This window comes from Lygodium microphyllum, chromosome 19 (assembly GCF_053477565.2).
Source record: "Lygodium microphyllum isolate KBCC chromosome 19, Lygodium_microphyllum_v1.1.10, whole genome shotgun sequence".
Classification (NCBI taxonomy): domain Eukaryota; kingdom Viridiplantae; phylum Streptophyta; class Polypodiopsida; order Schizaeales; family Lygodiaceae; genus Lygodium; species Lygodium microphyllum.
This window is the reverse complement of record NC_141153.1, coordinates 84,496,785-84,518,338: the sequence shown is the minus strand read 5'-3', so window position 1 is coordinate 84,518,338 and position 21,554 is coordinate 84,496,785. Positions and strand designations below refer to the sequence as shown.

Below are 21,554 nucleotides of genomic sequence, written 5' to 3'. Positions count from 1 at the left end.
CACTATAGCTACAACTTCTGAGCATCATCAACATGTTAATCTTAGTGTTTAAAACAACAACAATGATCACGAATGGAATGTTGTCAACTCTCAACAATCCTTTGATGTCTTGAAATGATGCATTATGTGCTTAGCTATCCACCAAACTTAACTTGATGACACCTAACATTGTTGATTTGTTTGCTTTCAATGTGTTGCACAATCCAATGATGCAAAAATACATCACAATAGTGAACCATCCGCATTCAAAAATAGATCTCTATGTCCTTAGCAACAAGTGAAAGAATCCTAGAAGTCCACTATGAAAACTCCTTGTTTGACACAATGTTAGAGGTAGAAAATGTAGCAAGTTATAGTTTGCTCGACAACATGGTTGAGGCCATAGCAGCCGAAGACATGCATTCCAAAGATCTGATGAACATGAGTTCACTTTGCATAATCTTGAGGGATAGTAATCGACTTTTTGGAAGAACAACAAGCTTTACATCCTAATTCTATAATACCAACCAGAACAAGTTGTCTTGATTTGCAAATCATATGAGCACAACGTTGTCGTGCCACTACCCATACACAGTGTGAAAAACTCTAGAGTGCATCATCATTCGGCTTCTTATTGATCTAGAGAGTTAATGCCATATTAGTCATTAGTGTTAGTGTCCATAGTGTGGATGGCTTAAAAATACTAGATTTTTGGACAAGTTTAGCATTTTTTATATTTTTGATATTATTTCTTGTAAATATCCAAAAGCTGTAGCCATTTTTGGAGGATTTTATGCAAACAAAAGAATTGGCGAAATCACGTGACACACGATTGCAGTTTACAGGCAGCAAACAGCACTCCGAACTAGGAGAAGAAGAAGGAGTGATCTGGGAGAGTTAGGTGGGTGTTCTAGTACTTTACCCCCCTTTCGGAGCCAATGGAAGCATCAAATTGGCAGTTTGAGCAGCAGAGAGGAAGGTATTGTTTTATGCACGTTTTTGGTCTACAAGGGATTTATCTTCTCAGGATGCAAAAATAAATTGATAGGCTTCACCTCTATGAGTATTCTTCTACATCTTCTACTTCTTTAAACTCCTTGTCTTCCGTCTACTCCTCTCCCTAAATATTCATTCACCCTACTGTCTCTTACCCCCGCGGTAGACTTTCGACCCCAAACGCTCCAACAATGGTAAATGTGACGTGAAAATCAGAAGCATGTGTGTAAAGATGGGGGATTCTACAGGCTCAAGTGGTGGTGATGCTCTACAACAGATGATTGCTTTGTTGCAGCGACAACAACAACATCAGTTGTTGTTACAACATCAGATGCAAACTCAGTAGGAAGTAGAAAGAATTGATTTCTTAGTTGTGAATGCATTGCAAATAGTGGGATACAAATTGAAGCAAAAGGGTCAAAATGTTTCGGCCTTCATCCAATTGTATGAAGAAAAGATGTTGTTTCATGGGGTACCACAGTATGCATGGAATTTGCATTTCTTCCATTTGGCCATGCATGCATTACAAGATTTGATTGATGAGTTACATAGAAGAGATGCTGATTGGGCAGCTTTTAAGAAAGCTTTGAGAGAAGGGTTTTTCTTGGAAGATGTAGGTTTGGTAACTAAAAAGACATTTACAAATTGGATTGAAAAGCGCAATAAAGGGTTGGTTGCTACAACTTTGATCCATGAATTTGAAAGTCGGTATGCACAATTAGATGCCGATGAGCAGCAATCATTGGAGAGTTAGAAAATCGATTTGTTTGTGAAGGTTACAAATCCTGTCTTACAGGAGAAGCTAACTAATCATTTAGAAGATACCTCTTTTGAAACAGGGTTGAAAGCAGATTGGGCTAATGTAACTGAGGCAGTGCATATATTGGTAAAGAGAGAGTGGATGAAATTAAGATGGGGTATAGGCACCACACCTACCAGTGCTTAGAAGGGGGCTAAAATTGTAGCCAAGGTGCATATAGCTATGGCAAAACAACCAGCTATACCTGTTAGTCCAGCTCTTAAAGGTGATGCTGTGGATGAATTAATCAAAGGCATGCATGATTTGAGGCTGAATTTGACAGAAATCTATGCAAAGGTGGAAAATTCGGATGTTAAGGTAGAAGAGAAGGCTCGACCAATAGCCTAAAGACCATACAAAGAAGAAAACAAGAGGAGATGCATTTGGTGTGACAATTTACAGCATGAAAAGCGAGACTATACAGCCTACTGTGAAGCAGAAGTGAAAATGTTAGTCTTTTGAAAAGATGAAAACATACATGCAACATAAACTGATCTTACAATAGAGTAAAATTTTGAAAATGGTGGCATGCAAAAGAGGTTGGAAGATATGGATGCAAGGATAACATTTGTTGCCATAGATGCAGCCACATATGGGTTGAGAATTGAAAGGACTGATGAAGCTCGTAAAGGAGGTATGGTTGAAGCAAAATCTCACGTTTGGATGCAAGCATTAGATTGCATGGAAAATGGCAAAATAAAAAAGTCTGAATTGGCCGATGCAAGTCAAAGTATACGAGGGAGAACAAGATGGAGTGCACCAGTGGATTCATTTTCAACCTATGCTTATTTAGCTGAGGTCTATAATCAAGAGGCTCTTGTGGAAGAAAAGAGAAGAAGAGATGAGGACATTGTTGGTCATTCTTCTTCAAGCCCATCTAAATGCATAACATGAAGTAAAATGGAGTAGCAGAAAGAGGCTAAAAAAGCCATACCTAAGCATGGAGGATGCATCTCAAGGGAATAAACAAGAAGGGAAGAAAATGGACAACGTTTACAAGTTACAAGTGAATCTTGAGACTGCTACAAACCTTAATCCCTATACATGATAGCAACAACCATTAAAGTTGTATCTTCATTACTCTCTTCCTTTATGGGTATATCCAACTCTGCATAGAGCATGCATATTTCCCATGGGAGTCTACCAAGTGTGAGCCAAGTATATCGCCTTTGGAGCTTGTAGAGCATGACTATGCATGTAATGTTGATTTGGAGCAGGTTGATGTTGAAAATGGGTTAAATGGAAGTGTAGACAACAAGCTTGTGGGGTTGAAATTGGTCTTATGGGCAGCAGTAAGCATAAAGAGAAGGCTATGTATAATGGGGATGTCCATCAACACAAGTACATGAAGAAGAAGATGCTCATTTTATTCCAAGTAGTCATTATTCACGAACACATTGGGCTTGTGCTATAACATAGACAATTGTTAAAGTGGGAGAAAGAGAGACACCTTGCATAGCTCTCTTGGATCATGGTTCCGAAATCAATATCATGGCTCACAACTTGTATGAGAATGGAGGTTGGCCAATTGATGTAGATCTGGGATGGTGCATGTGGACAACAAACAATTCATCAGGGGATCTTTATGCAGCTTGTTTGAATGTACCTGTGACTATTGGAGATGTTAAGGATGGATATTGTTTTTTGGTACAAGATTCATGTAGTTATCCAGTGATTTTAGGGTAGCCCTATATTTTGGAATCAAGGTTGGAAACAAAAGCCTTGGATGATAGTTCTTCATATGCTCAGTTTCGGAGTAAAGACAATACAAAGGCGGTACAATTTCTCACTATTTATGTGAATCATCCCCACAATCGAGATAGGCTACAGGATAATCCCATGCCACTTAATGCACAAGAGTTTAAGGGTTTTTAGGTATCACTGTTGTAAGTGGAGGCTATGGTAGCGCCTTTAGGAAGATAATTATGCCTCCCAGAAAGGGGGAAACTATGTTTGTGTATGGATTGTTGAAATGGATAGCATGTAGTATTGGTAGTTTTAATAATATTTTAGCCATGTGCAGGGCTTTAAAAAAAATGTAGGATGGGCTGAAAAGGAGTTGAAGACATATGGTTTGATGGCTGCAAATGAAGGTATTTCAAGGTTGTCTTCAGGGCCGATTGATGTTGATACAGTGACTGAAATTTTTACAGCAATTAATGTTGAAAACAGGGCAAAAAAAGAGGTAATTTATGTTGACACTTTAGAGATGTATAAAGTCATTTAAAATTTTACCGAGCATGAATGTTATGGGCTGCATTATGGGCTACAAAACAAGGCTGAAGCAAGGGTGGATACAAAGTACAAAACAATTGCAAAGAAGGTTAAGCTTGTGGCTTTGCCTTTACCACCTGAAAGTGAGGGGTTGGCTGAAAAAGTGACTCAACAGCCTAGTTTACGAGATGCACATGGAGTAGGACATAAATTTACAATTGAAACTTTACAAAAGCTGAAAATTGGTGATACAAGCTTTCTTTTGCCTACAGAAAGAGCTTGTTTCTTGTAGATGTTAAGGCATGGGAAATCCTTTGCGTTTTAGCCAGATGAAATTGGATATGTTGATCCGACTATCCTATGGTAATCTTTACAGTACCTCATGTGCCATGGAATTTAAAGGCTATTCTAGTGCCTCGAGCATATTTGCCTAAGCTGCTGGAGCTTTTGAATGAGAAGATCAAAATGCGGATTTTGGAGCCTTCTTCAGCTCCATATTCAAATCTGTGGTTTACTGCTCCAAAGAAGAATGGTTCTTTGAGATTTATACAGGATTTACAACCAGTTAATAAGGTCACCATAAGGAATGTTGGATTAGGCCCGATAGTGGATGAATTTGCAAAAGCATTTGCAGGCAATGCAATTTACTCTATGGGTGATTTATATTTAGGATATGATCACTTCTAGCTTGCATTGGAAAGCCAGGATATTACTACTATGAAGACACCACTTGGATTGGTTAGGATGTCTATGCTTCCACACGGAGCAACCAATTGAGTGGTGTACATGATGAATGCTATGCATAAAGTTTTGAGGGAGTATATTCCTTAGTTGACCTTACCCTTTCTTGATGATGTGTCAATCAAAGGATGTGATATCTATGAGAAGAATGAAGAGTTGAATGAGCATGGATGTAAAAGATTTATGGCTGATCATATCGTTGATTGTGATAGGATTTTGAGCTGTCTTAAAGAAGTGCATTTGACTCTATCAGGAGAAAAGTCAGTTTTTGGAGTGGAAGAAGTATTAGTTAATGGGCACATGTGTGGACCATATGGGAGAAAGCCCTTACTAGTAAAGATTGATGCCATAAGTAGGATGCGAGAGACATGTTCGAATGAAGAGTTGAATGAGCATGGATGTAAGAGATTTATGGCTGATCATATTGTTGATTGTGATAGGATTTTGAGCTGTCTTGAAGAAGTGCATTTGACTCTATCAGGAGAAAATTCGATTTTTGGAGTGGAAGAAGTATTAGTTAATGGGCACATGTGTGGACCATATGGGAGAAAGCCCTTACTAGTAAAGATTGATGCCATACATAGGATGCGAGAGACATGTTCGAATATATCCAAGGTAAGAAGATTTTTGGGTGCATGTGTCTTTTACTTGATATGGATTTCACATTTTTCTCATGTGACTGAAAGTTTATATCAACTCTTGAGAAAAGGGCAAAAAGTTTTAGTGGGATAAACAACATATGCTAGCACTTCAGAAGTTAAAGAGCTTATTGATTTCAGCCCCAACACTAAAGAGAGCAAATTATGAGAATGGGTAGCCTTTTATTCTCACCATAGATACAAGCCCAATTGGCATTGGTTGGGTAGTGGGTCAAGATAATGCTGATGGGAATAGGTATACCATTCGATTTGGAGCAAATGTCCTCAATGAACGGCAATGATGGTATTCTCAAGTCAAAAGAGAGCTTTGGGGTATAGTGATAGCCTTTAAGTATGATAGGGAGTATTTTATGGGAGCTCATGTAATGGTAGATATTGATTATCTACCTCTATTAGGCATGATAGTAAATTGCTTAACTCTTGATATTGCCATGTTACGGTGGATTGCATATATAAAGTCACTTAACCCTGATTTTCAGCATATTGCAGGTAGAGAAAACCCTGTGTCTGATATGATTTCACGAGCAAGGTTTGAAGATGAAGAGGAGTTGATGGAAGATGAAGAGGACGATGTGATAGGTGCTGAAAACAACTTTATGACATTAGAGAATGAGTATGCATCTACTGTTACTACAGGTACAACTGTTGTAATAGGGATTTCAACAATAAGAAAAAAACTTACAGCCATGGAGAAGAGATGGGAAATAGAGAGAAAGCATCATTAGTATTATGCTTCAATGAGAATACAATTTTTGGAAGAGTTGTATGAGGATGATTGTCTAAAAATAGGACAATATCTCAACCTCATGACAAAGAAGGCCGAGTGGTCTGAAGCTGAATTCAAAAGGATTAAAAGAAAAGCTTATGTATTTTTCTTGAAAGATGGATATTTATGGAAGCATGCAAAGAAAAAGAGAGGACCTCGAGTACGTGTATTGGGAGATAGGGCTTCTCAACAATAGGTGATGCAAGAGTTTCATGAAAGCTTATGGGCTGGACATAGAGGAGTTTGGGACACATTTTCGAAGATCAAAGAGAAGTATTGGTGGCAAAACATGTATAAAGATGTGGAGCATTATGTGAAATCATGCAGTGATTGTCAGATGTATTCCATGGTAAAGCATAGAGACGGGTTACAACCAACCTATCCATTGTCTATGCATTACAAATGGGTAGTTTATTTGGTTACTATGCCTACAGGTTTATGGAATATGAGATATCTTATGCTTGCACGAGCAGATTTAACAAATCAAGTGGAAGGTTGAGCTCTTAGTACAAAGACTACTCAAGCAGTTTGCAAGTTCTTATTGGAAGAAGTCTTTTGCAGATATGGTTGTGTTGGTAAAGTGGTTGCAGACAGAGGAGAATTGGATGTGGATGAGGCTTGTGACTTCTTTTTACGATTGGGTATCAAGCTGGCTTGAACTTTAGCCTATAATCCTGAAGCAAATGGCAAAAGTGAAAGAGATCATCAACCTATCATTAAGGCATTAACAAAGTCATGCAAGGGCAGGATGAAAGAGTGGCCAAGAATGTTACCCTTTGCTTTATGGGTTGATATGACCACTCATAGTATAGTTACAGGATATATGCCTGCTGAATTAAGCTACTTGGAGTGTTCTACCATAGGAAGAGGGTTTGAATAGATAAGAGTTGTTGGTCCTATGCATTAAACAGTTAGAAAGAAGGCCTGAAGACATTGAGACAACCATGAAAATGCTGAAGACTATAAGGATCAAGAACAAGAAGAGGTTTGACAAGCGACACAGACTTCGACCATGAGCTATACAAGAAGGGTATTGGGTGCTAGTTTATGACAACAACTTTGAAAATCAGCATAGTGCCATTTAGAAGATGGCAAAGTGGTGGTTTGGTCCATATCTGGTAAGGTTTGTTTTTGACAATGCTACCTATGTATTAAATGAGATGGATGGGATAGCTCTAAGGATTCCAGTGAAATTGGAAAATATATCAATCTCTTTAAACGTAGGGAGTCTTTAGCATATGCGTTGAAGGAGTTGGATACTAAGCATAAACATGAGAATATAGAAGAAGAAGAGGTAGACGATGAAGACATTGACATGGTAGATGATACTTCTTTTAACACTGCAGATCCATAAGGCTTTGGCACATGTTGGAGGATGTACAAGTTAAGAGGGGATGTATGTCATGCCACTATGTGCACACAGTGTGAAAAACTCTAGAGTGCATTGTGATTCGGTTTTCTTATTGATCTAGAGAGTTAATGCCATATTAATCATTAGTGTTAGTGTTCATAGTGTGGATGGTTCAAATATACTAGATTTTTGGATAAGTTTAGCCTATTTTTGATATTTTTGATATTATTTCTTGTAAATATCCAAAAGATGTAGACAACTTCTAAAATAGAATAATATGTAAAAAAAAAAGTAAGTGGCTTTTAGCCAATTTTGGAGGATTTTATGCAAAAAAAAGGATTGGCAAAATCTTATGATCGTAGTTTATAGGCAGCAAATAGCACTTCGAATTGGAAGAAGAAGAATGAGTGATCTGGGAGAGTTCTGGTCAAGTGTCTTGGTATTTTACTCCCCTTTCGAAGCCAACGGAAGCATCAGATTGACGGTTTGAGTAGTAGAGAGGAAGCTATTGTTTTATGCACGTTTTTGGTTTATAATGGATTTATCTTCTTAGAATGCAGAAATAAATTGACATGCTTCACCTCTATGAGTATTCGTCTACATATTCTACTTCTTTAAACCCTTTCTTTCCATTTACTCCTCTCTTTGAATCTCCTTTCACCCTACTATCTCTTACCCTTATGGTAAACTTTCGACATCAAATGCTCCAACAACATGCTTACAAAAAACCATTGATAGCCACATGTGAGCGACTAAGAACAACTCCAACCAAGAGGCTCAAGAACAAGCACATGGGCAATGAACAAATAAGATCCCATTGAGTAAACCTAATTGCATGTGTCTCACTAGTTTTTTGAGTAAAAGGGAGCAATCGCATAACTATTTCTCTTTGCTCACAAAAATATGAGCCTCGTGAGCTTAAGAATGTCTATGAAGCCCATTAGACCGCGGTTATCGTGCGGCTATTAGCGACTAAGTAAATAATTATTTTACAATCGTTTATTTATTAATGACGATTACGTGATATCTTTTATTTATTAAATACAATATGTGAAATATGTGATTGTACGAGCAGGCTTTGAAGGCTACGATGAGATCATCAGCTCAGGGGCAACAGGAGTCAGTCACTAGGCTGTAAGCTCCTCGATCAGAGACACAAGGGACTGGCTGCTAAGAAAGGGTTACAGCAGAAGTATTCGGTCTGGCTCAAATTCCCTCTTCATTCCATGCATATAATAGCTACTGAGAGAAAGCAGCAAGCTGTGCAGGTTCCATGAAACTCGGCTTTCCTTGGCTCGCCTCATTCCACAGTTTGTTAAATTATGTATAATTTCAAATCCATAATTCCAAATGGATTCAGCTAGATATATGTTCTGTTACATGGAAACATCTCCGAGAACGTTTACTGAAAGAGGATAAGATCTAAAGTATAACATTATCATAGATCATTTAGTCTTACAAAGGACATTTGGAACAGTAGCAATGGGGAAACAGATTGGCTGGGCCAGATGACCCAACGTTGGTAAGGGACCCAACTGAGTACGGGATCAGGTACGATCAATTCGCTCCAAATTATTGTCAAGGTGCAAGCTTGTTGTTTGGATCTATGGGAGTAGGGATAGCACACACGTCATGCCATAAGTAGAGATAATTTCAGGAAAGTGCTTCCATTGCGAAAGAATGTTACCATGTTCATCCTAAGAGATCTCCTCGCCGGAGGAAATAGTGAAGCTACCTGATTCAGTCATCTCGAAGGTGATTAGCTGATTGATGTCATTAGCCACCTTGGCCACATCTCAACTGGTAATGATATGATTGTTCACTTAAAGAATAATGATGCAACGATGAAACTAGTTGGAGTAACTATGAGTGAATCCTTTGTAAAAGAAAAATTGAGTCAATCCTCCAGTACTATGCTAAAGGGGCTTGCTTCAAGCAATAGAGAGCCCACGAAGCTCCCCATTTAGGAAGGCACTTGTGATGTCCATTGACGATGGGATGCAAGAGCCCATTTAATGATAGTTTGCAGACTATAGGATCACATGTTTGCATGTAATTGCTGTCTTCTTGCTCCAGATAGCCTTTGGTATTGTACGTGTCCAATGTACTTTTGAGTGAAACTTCATTGTGAAGATCCACCTCATGCCAAAAGTCAGTTGATGAGCGGGTCTATCCATCAATACCAAAGTATGATGGGGCCAAGTGGGAGACAAGTCTTGCGAGAATACTCATCAACCAAGAAAAATAAATACAAAGAGCCATGCCAAACAATAAGGAGTATGGATAGGTCAAATAGATCCAAATAAACAAGATTACAGATGGCACATCCAACAAATCTCCATGTAAACCCTAAGACTAGAGTAGGAGACCAGTCAATAATTTGACCCTGAATTCAGACGTTAAGCTCCCAAAAAATAGTCCAGTTTTGTCATTTTGACTCTATTCAATAGTTCCTCTCACAAACACGGACTTGTCACATGAGAAAACATCCAAAATTCTTCAAGAAGAAGATAAAATTGAGGAGGAAGAAAGATCAGCATAAAACTGATCCAATCAGAAAATCTGAGCTAGAGGAGGTAACACGCAGCCAAATGCTTTTCAGAAATAGCAACATGATGTTGTTTACTAAGTCAGAGTGTTGCCTTGCTAGCATGAGAGCCTTTGCTATTGAACTTGAAGCTGTTCTAGTCGATCACAATGCTGTAGCAGCCATCCACAATGCTGTTCTCCCATTCTCCATAGGTGAAGTACACTTCTTTGCTCTTCATTCTCTAGAACTCAGCTGTGACTAATCCCAAAGGGGGTGACAAAGGTGAAAGTGGCAAACCTATCTTGCCATCTGTGAAGATATGCTAGGGTTTGCCTAGAGAAAACACAGAATGTATGGAAACGGCTGAAACACAATAATTTAGATAATAATGCAATAAATGCAAAACACAAAATACAAAATGCAAAAACACTAAATGCAAACACAAACACAAATGGAGAAGAAAGATAACTCTGAAGTGAATGAATGAATTCTGTAAATGATGGAAAGTGTGTACAAGATGCCCAGGATAGAGCTATCCAACAACCGATGGCCCTTGTGGGAGTGGGCTAGGGGAGGTTTCGATGTGTGATGTCCACTAGAGTCCGATCCTGGGTGCAGTAACCACTAGTTGGAGTAGAGGTTGATGACGAAAAGTTTTGAAGACACAAAAATGACTTATTTTAGATGCAAATGCAAATCAGGCTGATGCTGGAAATGGAGGGCAGCCGGCTGGAAACCAGAACGCAGGAGTCTTTGGGGCTGGAACTGGTAAACGCAGCAATGTGACCACCTAAAGATGATGACAACTAATCACCGACAATAGTGGGAGGCTTTGTAGACCACGTAGCAATAGTCGTTGGATGGCAGACATTAGTGGAAGAGGGTTGATGGTCGAAACTTGCAGATAGGCTGAATGGTGGGCAGCCTCCTATTTATAGATGTAGGCAGATCCTCTCAAATTAGGGTTTTGCTTATGGATTGGGAGGGCCAAAATGCTATTCAGTTTGAATTTGTATGTGGAGGTTCTAGTGAAATTGGAAATTTACAAAGTGTTAGGTTTGGGTCAGTTCTGGGCTGCATGCAAGGGTATCTTCCATTTAGGGCTCTCTTTCTCATTCTGATTGTTTTGAGGAGATACATTCTTGTTGATTTTTATGGCATAGCAAGAGGAAAGTATTTCACAGCCATTGCAAGGTGATGGACAACATGGAATCAATCTTTGTCTTCTTTTTTCTCTCTCTTGGACTATACGAACTCTGTTTTATAGTATATTAGAATTTTTAGAAATTAGTCATTGTAGATGTGGAATTGCTTGCTAGAATTCCAACCAAAATCCTCAAATTTCCCTTTGTTTTGGATTGCCAAATCATTGAAGATTTAGGGCAGACATCATGATAAATGTTCACAAACATGCATATCTGATTTCCAGCCATTGAAAGCATTAAATGCAGTATCCAGTCTATGGACAAATGCAGGTTAGAAATTAGGATTTATGGATAATAGGTTTATAGGTTTGAATTACTTCAAATTGACAATGAATTGAAGGTGCATTGTTAGGGCAAAGCTATAAGTTTGTTGGACGATTAGGGCTGAGGCCTCATTTGATTAATTGGATCCTCATTGGATTGGTCTAGGACTGAGATTTGTGCGAATTCCTCATTGATTGCAATGTATTAGTAGTGAGAGACAATGGATACATTTCTCAATGTCACGTTGGTGGATATTGGAGTGATTGCAGCTCTAGAAGCTTGAAAACACAGTGGTTTGAGTGTGCAATTGAGACAAATTCAAAGCTCATCAATCAAGGTTGGCGAGAGCAATTGAGAACATAGCAATTGGAGCAAAGTTGGTCCATTGAAGAACTAGGCATGTGAGAAATTCTGAAGAGAAACAGAGTAACTTGCATCATGCAACTGACTGACAGAAATCAAGCTCTTACTGAGCATGGGAACATGTAGAACATCCCTGAGCATAAGAGAAGTCCCATTAGGCAAAGCTAGGTGTATGTTCCCTATACCAACAATAGCATAAGTGTGCTCAAGGTCCAGATCAATACATCCATCAACCTCCCTATAAGAAGAGAACCGTGCTCTATGAGGGGTAACATGACAAGATGCCATAGAGTCGAAAAGCCAATCAAAGGCATGGACCTGATCATTGAGCAAAGGTTTAGCTGTAACAGCTTTATACCATGAGTTTGAAAGTAAAGTTGGACAACTTGATGCTGAAGACCAACAAAGTATGGAAGGTTAGAAGATTGAATTATTCCTTAAGGCTGCAGATCCCATTCTGCAAGAGAAGCTTACTGATCACCTAGAAGATGCTACTTCCGAATCAGGAGTCAAGACTGTATGGACAGATGTTACTGATGCAGTTAACATGATTGCTTGAAGAGAGCAGATGTGACTAAGATTGGGCTCTACTTTAACTTCAACAACTCCATTGATGGAGCTTGTTTCACCTTCAAAATCTCCTATTCCTTTGACTAATCAACCAACTCTTTCTTCTTCTGTTCCTTCTAAAAATGATATTATGGATGAACTCATTAAAAGCATGCGTGACCTTCATCTGAATCTTACAGAAATTAGTTCCAAGGTGGAGAAGCTGGATGTTGAAGTTGAAGAACGAGGACGATCATAAACTCAAAGATCCATGAGAGAAGGCTATAAGAGGCGCTGTATTTGGTGTGACAGCCAACAACATGACAAGAGGGAGTATTTTTCCTTCTGTGAGACTGAAGCACAGAAGCTCGTTTTTTGGAAAGACGGAAAAATTCAAGCAACTGAAACTGGTCTTTCACTGGAGCCAAATTTTGGCAATGGTGAAATGAAGAAAAGATTAGAAGATTTAGCAGTAAAGAATGCTTATGCAACAATTGATGCAATTACCTATGGGCTGCAAATTGAACCAACTAAATCAAATTTGAAAGCATGTAAAGCTAATGTGCAATCTAAAGTATGGATGCAAGCACTAGATCAAATGGAACGTGGTAAAGTAGCCAAAGAAGATTTGGCTAATGCCAGTCAGTGCATTCGAGGAATAACTGGTTGAAAAGAACCGGTAGATTCTTTTTTTGCCTTTGCACATTTGGCTGACGTCAATCATAAAGTAGTCTTGATTGAAGAAAAGAGAAGAAGAGAAGATGAACTAGGGTCTTCCTCTTCTGGCCCTCCGAAACAGGTAACTAGAAGAACGCCTGAACAACCAAAGCTTGTTGAAAATATAACCCTAGATCAAGAGATGGAAGATGTGCTACAAACAAAGAAGACTGAAGGAAAGAAGAAATGCAAGCAACCAAGCTACAAATTGTAGTCTGACATAGAATCTGCAACCGATCTCAAACGAGTCCTGGAAGAATGAATTCTGGGAAGCAAAATTGAATTCACCTTAGGCGAAATTCTTGGAATTGCCAAACATGAATTCCATGATGTAATTATTAATGTAATCAAAAGGAAAAGACAATATGTTGGTGATGAAGTTGAAGAAACAGTGTATGCTTTTTTGCAAGGTCTTCAAGTTTTTGTGCAGGGATGAAGAGAAGTTGATTTCACAAGGAATTCATCTTGAAGTAGTTAAAGAATTAATTGCAGCAATTGAAGCTAAAGATAAAGAAAGCATGAATGCAAAAATTAAAAAAGTGAAAGCTGAAAATGTAATAGTCTGCTGGTCCAAACCAATTGAGCAGTCCACCTCTCAAAAAGAAGGGCGTCTACAGCACATGCATGAGGAGGAAGAGGCTCAGTTCATTCCAAGTAGTTACTACTTCTGTACGCATTGGGCAAGAGCAACAACGGAGACAGTTGTCAAAATTGGAGAAAAAAAAACACCATGTATTACACTCTTAGACCATGGCTCAGAGATAAACGTCATGGTAAGGAGTCTCTATGAGAGTGGCGGATGGTCCATAGATGTTGATTCAGGTTGGCGAATGAGAGCTGCAAACAACTCTTCTGGAGAGTTATATGTTGCATGTCCTAATGTGTAGGTAACTATTGGAGACAAAAGACAAATTTCACTTTTTTGTTCAAGACTCTTGTAGTTACCCTATCATTCTTGGGCAACCTTACATTTCTGAACCTCGCTTGGAAACAAAAGCTCTTGATGATGGTTCTTCCTATGCTCGAATCCAAAGCAAGGATAATGAACGAGGTGTCCAATTTCTTACTGTATGTGTTAATTATCATTGAAATAGAGATCAACTGCGTGATTAGCCTGTGCTTCCTAATGCTCGAGAATTCAAGGGTTTTCGGGCTGCACTGCTATAAAAGGAGGCTATGACAGTGCGTCATGTAAAAAGATTGAACCTCCTTATGCTACAGAAACTTTGTCTCTAGCAAATCTGTATGTATGCACAGCCAATAGTATAGACTGTTATATGTCTATTCCAGCCATGACTAAAGCTGAAAGAAAATATTTATGTCATGTAAAAAGGGAGCTGAAAACTTATGACATGATGGCCGAAAATGAAGATATTTCGAGCATTTTTTTTGGACAAATTACTACTGACACATTGGCTGAAATATATGCAGCTGCTCATATAAAAAATCAGGCTGAAAATCAGTCCATAGAAGTATGTACATTGGATTTTCATCAAACAATTCAAGAATTTGTTGAGCAGAAAGACATTGGTTTACTCAACAAGGCTGAAGCGCAAGTGGAGACAAAATACAAGACGGTGGATAAGAAAGTCAAGCCTGTGGCAGTCCCACTGTCTCCTGAAAGTGAAGGGCTGATTGATAGGGCAGCAAATCAGCCAAGTCTTCGTAATCCTTCCAACATTGGTCACAAGTTCACATCTGAAAGTATAAAAGAGCTCAAAATAGGTGAAAATTCTTTCCTTTCACCAGTTGAAAAACACTCTTTTATGCAAATGGTAATGAAACATGGAAAAGCTTTTGCATTTCAGCCAAGTGAAATAGGCTGCGTGGATCCAAATATTGTGGCTCCTATGGTCATTTTTATGGTCCCACATGTGTCTTGGAATCTCAAGCCTATTCCTGTTCCAAAGGCGCATTGCTCAAATTACTGGAACTTCTTAATGAAAATATCAGAATGAAGATTTTAGAACATTCTTCAGCACCTTACTTAAATCGATGGTTTACCGTGCCCAAGAAAAATTGATCCTTGTGATTCATTTAAGATCTACAGCCTGTTAATCGTGTCACAATCCGAAATGTTGGTTCAGGTCCAATTGTTGACGAGTTTGCTGAAGCTTTTGCAGGTAGAGCAATTTATTACATGGGTGACCTATATTCAAGATATGACCAATTTTAGCTTTCATTAAAGTCGAGACATTACCACATTGAAGACACCTCTTGGATTGGTCCGCATGTGCACTCTACCACAAGGTGCAACAAACTTTGTAGCCCATTGATGAATGCTATGCACAAAGTCTTAAGGGACTTTATTCCACAACTTACTCTTCCATTTCTTGATGATGTACCTATCAAGGGATGTGAAGTCAATGAAAAGAATGAGGAGCTTGACGAAGATGGCTGTAGGACATTTGTAGTTAACCCATATAGAGGTTATCTGCAACTGACAAGTCGGTGACATAAATGCACAACGGTCACCCTGGCATATCACGAGTGGAGCTCGATATCTCAACAATTTTACCCCCATTTCAGAGCCAATGGAAGCATCAGATTGGCAATCTGAGCAGCATAGAGAAAGTGCTATTTTATACACGTTTTTGTCTATTAGAGTTTTATCTTCTCATAATGCAGGAATAAACTGACAGGCTTCATCTCTATTAGTATTTTTTTATATTTTCTAATTCTTTTTGGGAGTATTCTTCTACGTCTTTAATTTTTTCGAACCCCTTCTCTTCCGCCTACTCCTCTCCCTGAACCTTCACCCTACTGTCTTTTACCCCCATGGTGGACTCTTGACACCAAACGCTGTCGGAGGGTTTTTGTCGAAAGGTCGAATCCACCGGGGATTAGAAGTAGAGATAGAAGATGGAAGAGAAGATAGAAAATACCCAAGTGGTAAATACTACAAAGACAAATCACAATGAATTGAATCAATATGTATTGAAAGAACCTGGAATCTTCGCACTACTCAGAAGCAATCTCCAGGCATTAGATCTCCTGGAGCTTCTTCGTAGAACAAACGTGCATAAAAATTACAGCTCCTTCTCTGCTGCTTGGAAAACAAATCTGATGGCTCCGTTGGCTCCAAAAGGGGGGTAAAACTCTAGGATACTTGCCCACGGATCTCCCAGATCACTCATTCTTCTTCTTTCAGTTCAATCTGCAGTTTTCAGCCTTATAACCTGTTTACAGCGATTGCGACTCGTGCGATTTTGTCAATCTGTCCTTTTTGTGAAAATCCCCTAATTGGCTGAAAAAGCAACTAGCTTTTTGCATGCCATCCTAATCTAGAAGCTTTTTTCTAACTTTTTCGGATTTTTACAATAAATAATATAAAAAATAGGCTAAAATTACCCAAAATCTAGTATTTTCGGATAATCCATGCAACTCACGCTAGTACTAATGGCTCAGACCACATTGACTCTCTAGATCAATAAAGAAGTCGGATGATGATGCATTCCATACTTTTTCACACTTTGTCGTCATAACATCACGACATCCACCCCCTCTGAACCTGCACATCCTCCGGTATGTGCCAAAGTCCTAGTTGTGACCGGATTCTGAGTCCTCCTCATCCTCTGCAACCATATCCTTTACTTCTTCATCTTTCATATCTTCCTGGCTAGCCCCTGTATCAGGACCACTATTTTCTTCCAATTCTGGCAACTCATAGGTAGTAGATTCCCGCCTTTTGAATAATTTGATTCTTTTCCCTGCTATTGGAAGTTTGATGGCTGTCCCATCCAGCTCATTTAATGCATAAGTAGCATTATCAAACACCTGTCTTACCACGTAGGGTTCAAACCATCTTTTGGAAACTTTACGCATGGCACTATGCTGGTTATCTAAATTGCTATCATAAACCAATATCCAATCCCCATCTTGTATAGTTCTTGGTCTCAGTCTATGTCTTTTGTCAAACCGTTTCTTGTTTTGTATCCTTGCTGCCCTTAACTTTGCAGTTGCTGCCTCTATGTCTTTTGACTTTCTTTCCAACTGTCTAATGCGTAAGGCCAACAACTCCTCTCGATTCAATTCCTCCCAAGGTAACACACTCCATGTGACTGTCATCTCTTCTACCGGCATGATAGGTTTTTGACCATACATCAATTTTGCAGGCATATATCCTGTAACAGTACTATGAGTTGTTCTATCGGCCCACAAAGCATAAGGGAGCAATCGTGGCCACTCTTTTACCTTCTCTCCATATGCTTTTACCAATGCCTTCACAATAGGTGGGTGACCTCTTTCACTTTTTCCATTTCCTTCAGGGTTATAGGATGAAGTTAAAGCAAGCTTTATCCCCAACCGTGCAAAGAAATCATGAGCTTCATCTGCATCCAACTCACCCCTATCTGCTGTAATTTTTCCCACACAGCCATACTAAAAAAGATCTCTTCTAAGAAAAAAGTACACACAGTATTTGTTGTCTTAGTACGTAAAGCTTTCCCTTCCACTTGATTAGTTAAGTCTTCACGAGCAAGCACAAGATACCTCATTTGCCAAAGACCTGTAGGCATTGTGACCAAATCCACCATCCACTTAAAATGAAGAGACAATGGATATGTGGGTTGCAATCCATCCCGATGTCTCACAGATGAATACATTTGATATGTCGTACATGTTTCCACAAAGTGAGCAACATCCTTATACATACCCTGCCACCAATATCTTTCTTTGATCTTTGTAAAAGTACCCCAAACACCTCTATGACCAGCCCACAAGCTTTCATGAAAATTTTGCATTACTTTTACTTGTGAAGCTCTGTCACCCAAAACTCGCAATGGCATACCCTGTTTCTTTTTAGCATGTTTTCATAAGTATCCGTCTTTTAAAAAAACCCATACGCTTTCCTTTTGATTTTCTTAAACTCCTCATCTGACTACTCATCTCTCTTTGTTAATGTACTGAGGTATTGACCAATTCTTAGCCACTCTCGTGCATATTTGTCTTCCAGAAACACTTCTACACAAGATACAAAACATCTAAAGTGTCTTCTCTTCGTTGTCCAAACTTTTGTTAATGCTGTAGCAACACCTTGCATTGCTAAATTCACTCTTGCAACATCATTTTTAGCCATAAGAAAGTCATCTTCTTCCTCCTCATCCATCATCCCATCTTCATTCTCATAACGTGCTCGAGATAACATGTCTGCCACTGGGTTATCTCTTCCTGCAATATGCTGAAATTCAGGGTTCAAAGATTTGATGTATGCAATTCATCGGAGCATAGCAATGTCCGGAGTAGCACAACTAGTAATCATACCCAATACCGGCAAACAATCGGTCTCAATGACTACATGAGTACCCATATAATACTCCTTATCACATTTAATGGCTGTCACAATTTCCCATAATTCTCTTTTAACCTGTGGATATCTTCTCTATCGTTCAGTCAATACTTTAGCACCAAAGCGAATTGCATATCTTTGTCCTTCCTCATCATCTTGCCGAGTTGCCCATCCAATCCAGATTGGGCTTGTATCAACAGTAATAATGATAGGCTTTTCATGTGAATAGTCAGCCTTTCTCAATGTAGGAGCAGATTTTAAGAGTTGCTTCAATTTCTTCATTGCTTTTTGATGCTTCCTTTCCCAATGAAATTTTTGACCTTTCCTTAAAAGCTGATAAAGAGCATCAGCTACATGTGCAAAGTGAGGAATCCATATCAAATAGAACACACATGCACCCAAGAATCTACGCGCCTCTGATACATTTGTGCATACATCTTGCATTCTATTAATCCCATCTATTTTTGCTGGTGATGGCCTTCGCCCATAAGGCCCACACATATGCCCAACAATCAAAACCTCTTCAACTCGAAAGACAGACTTTTGTCCAGAAAGAGTTAAATGCACCTCTTCTAGACGTATTAAAATCCTCTCACAATCCACAATATGGTCTGCAACAAACTGTCTGCATCCATGAGCATCCATCTCTTCATTCTTTTCATTCACTGTACACCCTTTGATTGGAACATCATCCAAGAAGGGCATTGTCAATTGTGGTATAAAATCCTTGAGTACCCTATTCATAGCATTTGTTATGTGTGCCACTGACTTTGTTGCACCCTGTGGGAGAGTACACATCCGTACTAACCCCAAGGGAGTCTTCATGGTTGTGATATCCCTGCTTTCAATTGCAAGCTGAAATTGATCATAACCCGAGTAAAGATCACCCAAAGAATAGATCGCTCTGCCTGCAAAAGCCTCTGCAAATTCATCAACCACAGGACCTGCACCCACATTTCTTATGGTCACTTTATTGACTGGTTGCATGTCTTGAATAAATCTCAAAGCCCCATTCTTTTTGGACACAGTAAACCAACGATTTGAGTACGAGGCTGAAGAAGACTCCAAGATCTTCATGCGAATCTTTTCATTTAGCAAATCCATTAGCTTTGGCAAGTAAGCTTTAGGCGTTGGAATAGGTCTCAAGTTCCATGGTACATGTGGCACAGTAAATATGACCATAGGAGAGAACATTTGGATCCACACAACCTATTTCACTTGGTTACAGTGAAAATATCGACGATAGAGACATCTCCTACGGATGTGCCCTATCTCTCCACACGTATGGCATCTCTTAGCCAGATCTCGGGAGTTATCTTTGCCACAATTGCCCAATTTAAGTTCTTGGACGATTGGGTTCACTCGGAGTAATGCATCTTGCAAGTCCGTAGGATGCATTGCTTCAAGATGGTGGTTCAAACGAGTGTTTAGGCCATGGCAAAACTTGGATACTTGCTGCGCAATATCCATAGCTAGTGCGTATTTTAGTAGGGTTACAAACTTTAAGTAGTAGGTTCTAAGGTTAATTCCAGCTGCTTAAGCTTGAAGAACTCATTCATCTTTAAAGTCTAGTGCAAATGCCTTCCCATGTCTAGCCAACATTCGCATAAAACAGTCTCTCTCAGTAGGCAAAAGAAACCCTTCTGCACCAACTTTCAATTCCTGTAATGTTTCAGATGTAAACTTATGACCTATATCTTTAGAATTCCGTAAGCTTGGCTGCCTTGACACTTTTTCATACATACCCTCACTCTCTGGTGGAAGTGGCAAAGCAATTGGTTTCACCTTTTTGTCAACTGTCTTATACTTTGTCTCCACAAGTGCTTCAGCCCATTGTAATCCTTCCTGCTGAGCAAACAATGCTATAACATCATACATATCCAAAGAACATACTGACAATACTCTGTTTTCAGCCTCATTTTCTGCATGGGATAGTTGCTGAAATTTCTGCCATAGTGTCAGTAATATTTAGTCCATAAAAGATGCCTGAAATGCCATCATTTTCAGCTAACAACCCCAATGCTCTCAGTTTCTTAGTAGCCCATTTCATAGATATGCGTTCAGCCCTACACATAGCTCCATAGGCTTAAATCAACATGAACTGTTTGTTGTAAACTGAGAATTACCAATAGTAAATACATGCTTCATTTCATCAACAAGCGAGTGCACCCACTGAACAGCACTACTGTAGTCCCGCATTACAGCAGTGCTGAATAAAAATCCAGGTCTTTGAATTCCCTTGCATTTGGAACCAAAGGATACTCTCCAAGCGTATCCCGATTTCTAGGATGATTAACACAAATAGTAAGAAATTGGACTGCTTTTCTCCCATCCTTGCTTCTGACTCTTGCATAAGCAGAACCATCGTCAAGCACCTTTGTTTCCATACGCACACCTGTAATATAGGGCTGTCCCAAAATCACTGCATATGAGGAATTATCTTACACAAAGAAGTGTTGCTCTTCTTGTACATCACCAATCATTACTTTTACATTAGGATATGCAGCATAGAGCTCCCTTGAAGAATTATTTGCAGCCCTCATTCGCCAACCATGATCAATGTCTATAGGCCATGCACCCTTTTCATACAATCCACGCTCAATGACATTTATCTCAAACCCATGGTCAAGTAAAGCAATACAAGGAGTTTCACATTCCCCTATTTTCACTACCGTTTCAGTGGTAGCTCTAGCCCAATGATTTCTTGTGTAGTGACTTCGAGGAATAAATCCTAGAGTCTCTTCTCCATATTGTTGCATTTGCCTTACTCCACCATGCATATTGCTGCAAGACAATGCACTTTCAGTCACTTTTTTCTCTTTTTCACATGCTGTCCATTGATTAATAGTATCCTGCGTAGACAATCCTGTACTTACTTCATGCTCATATTCAGCCTGAATACCCAACAAACCAGTTTCCTCTTCAAATTGCAGCAATGCATTAGTAGTATCACCAAGAAACTGACACTTCCTTTTAATTATGTCAATGATCTCATCATGAAATTCTCGCTTGGCAATGCCAAGCACCTCTCCCAAGGTAAATTCCACCCGACTGTTTAAGATCCGTTCTTCAAGAACCTTCTTAAGATCTGTAGCTGTCTCAATGTCAGATTGTAACTTATATCCTTGGTGCTT

At 39.2% G+C, this 21,554-nt stretch overlaps 1 protein-coding gene across 5 annotated transcripts in view; it reads left to right on the top strand.

The window, feature by feature from the left end:
- Positions 1-8,572: 8,572 nt before the first annotated feature.
- LOC148020108 (glyoxylase I 4-like) overlaps positions 8,573-21,554 on the top strand; it is a 53,237-nt gene continuing 40,255 nt past the window's right edge. For 2 of the 5 annotated variants that reach the window (XM_087700904.1, XM_087700905.1), the window contains exon 1: positions 8,586-8,773. The gene's annotated coding sequence lies outside the window, so the exon portion shown is untranslated. Of the gene's footprint in view, positions 8,774-8,912; positions 9,057-21,554 lie in introns of those variants that run through there. The other 3 variants (XM_087700908.1, XM_087700907.1, XM_087700909.1) reach the window with 3 other exon arrangements.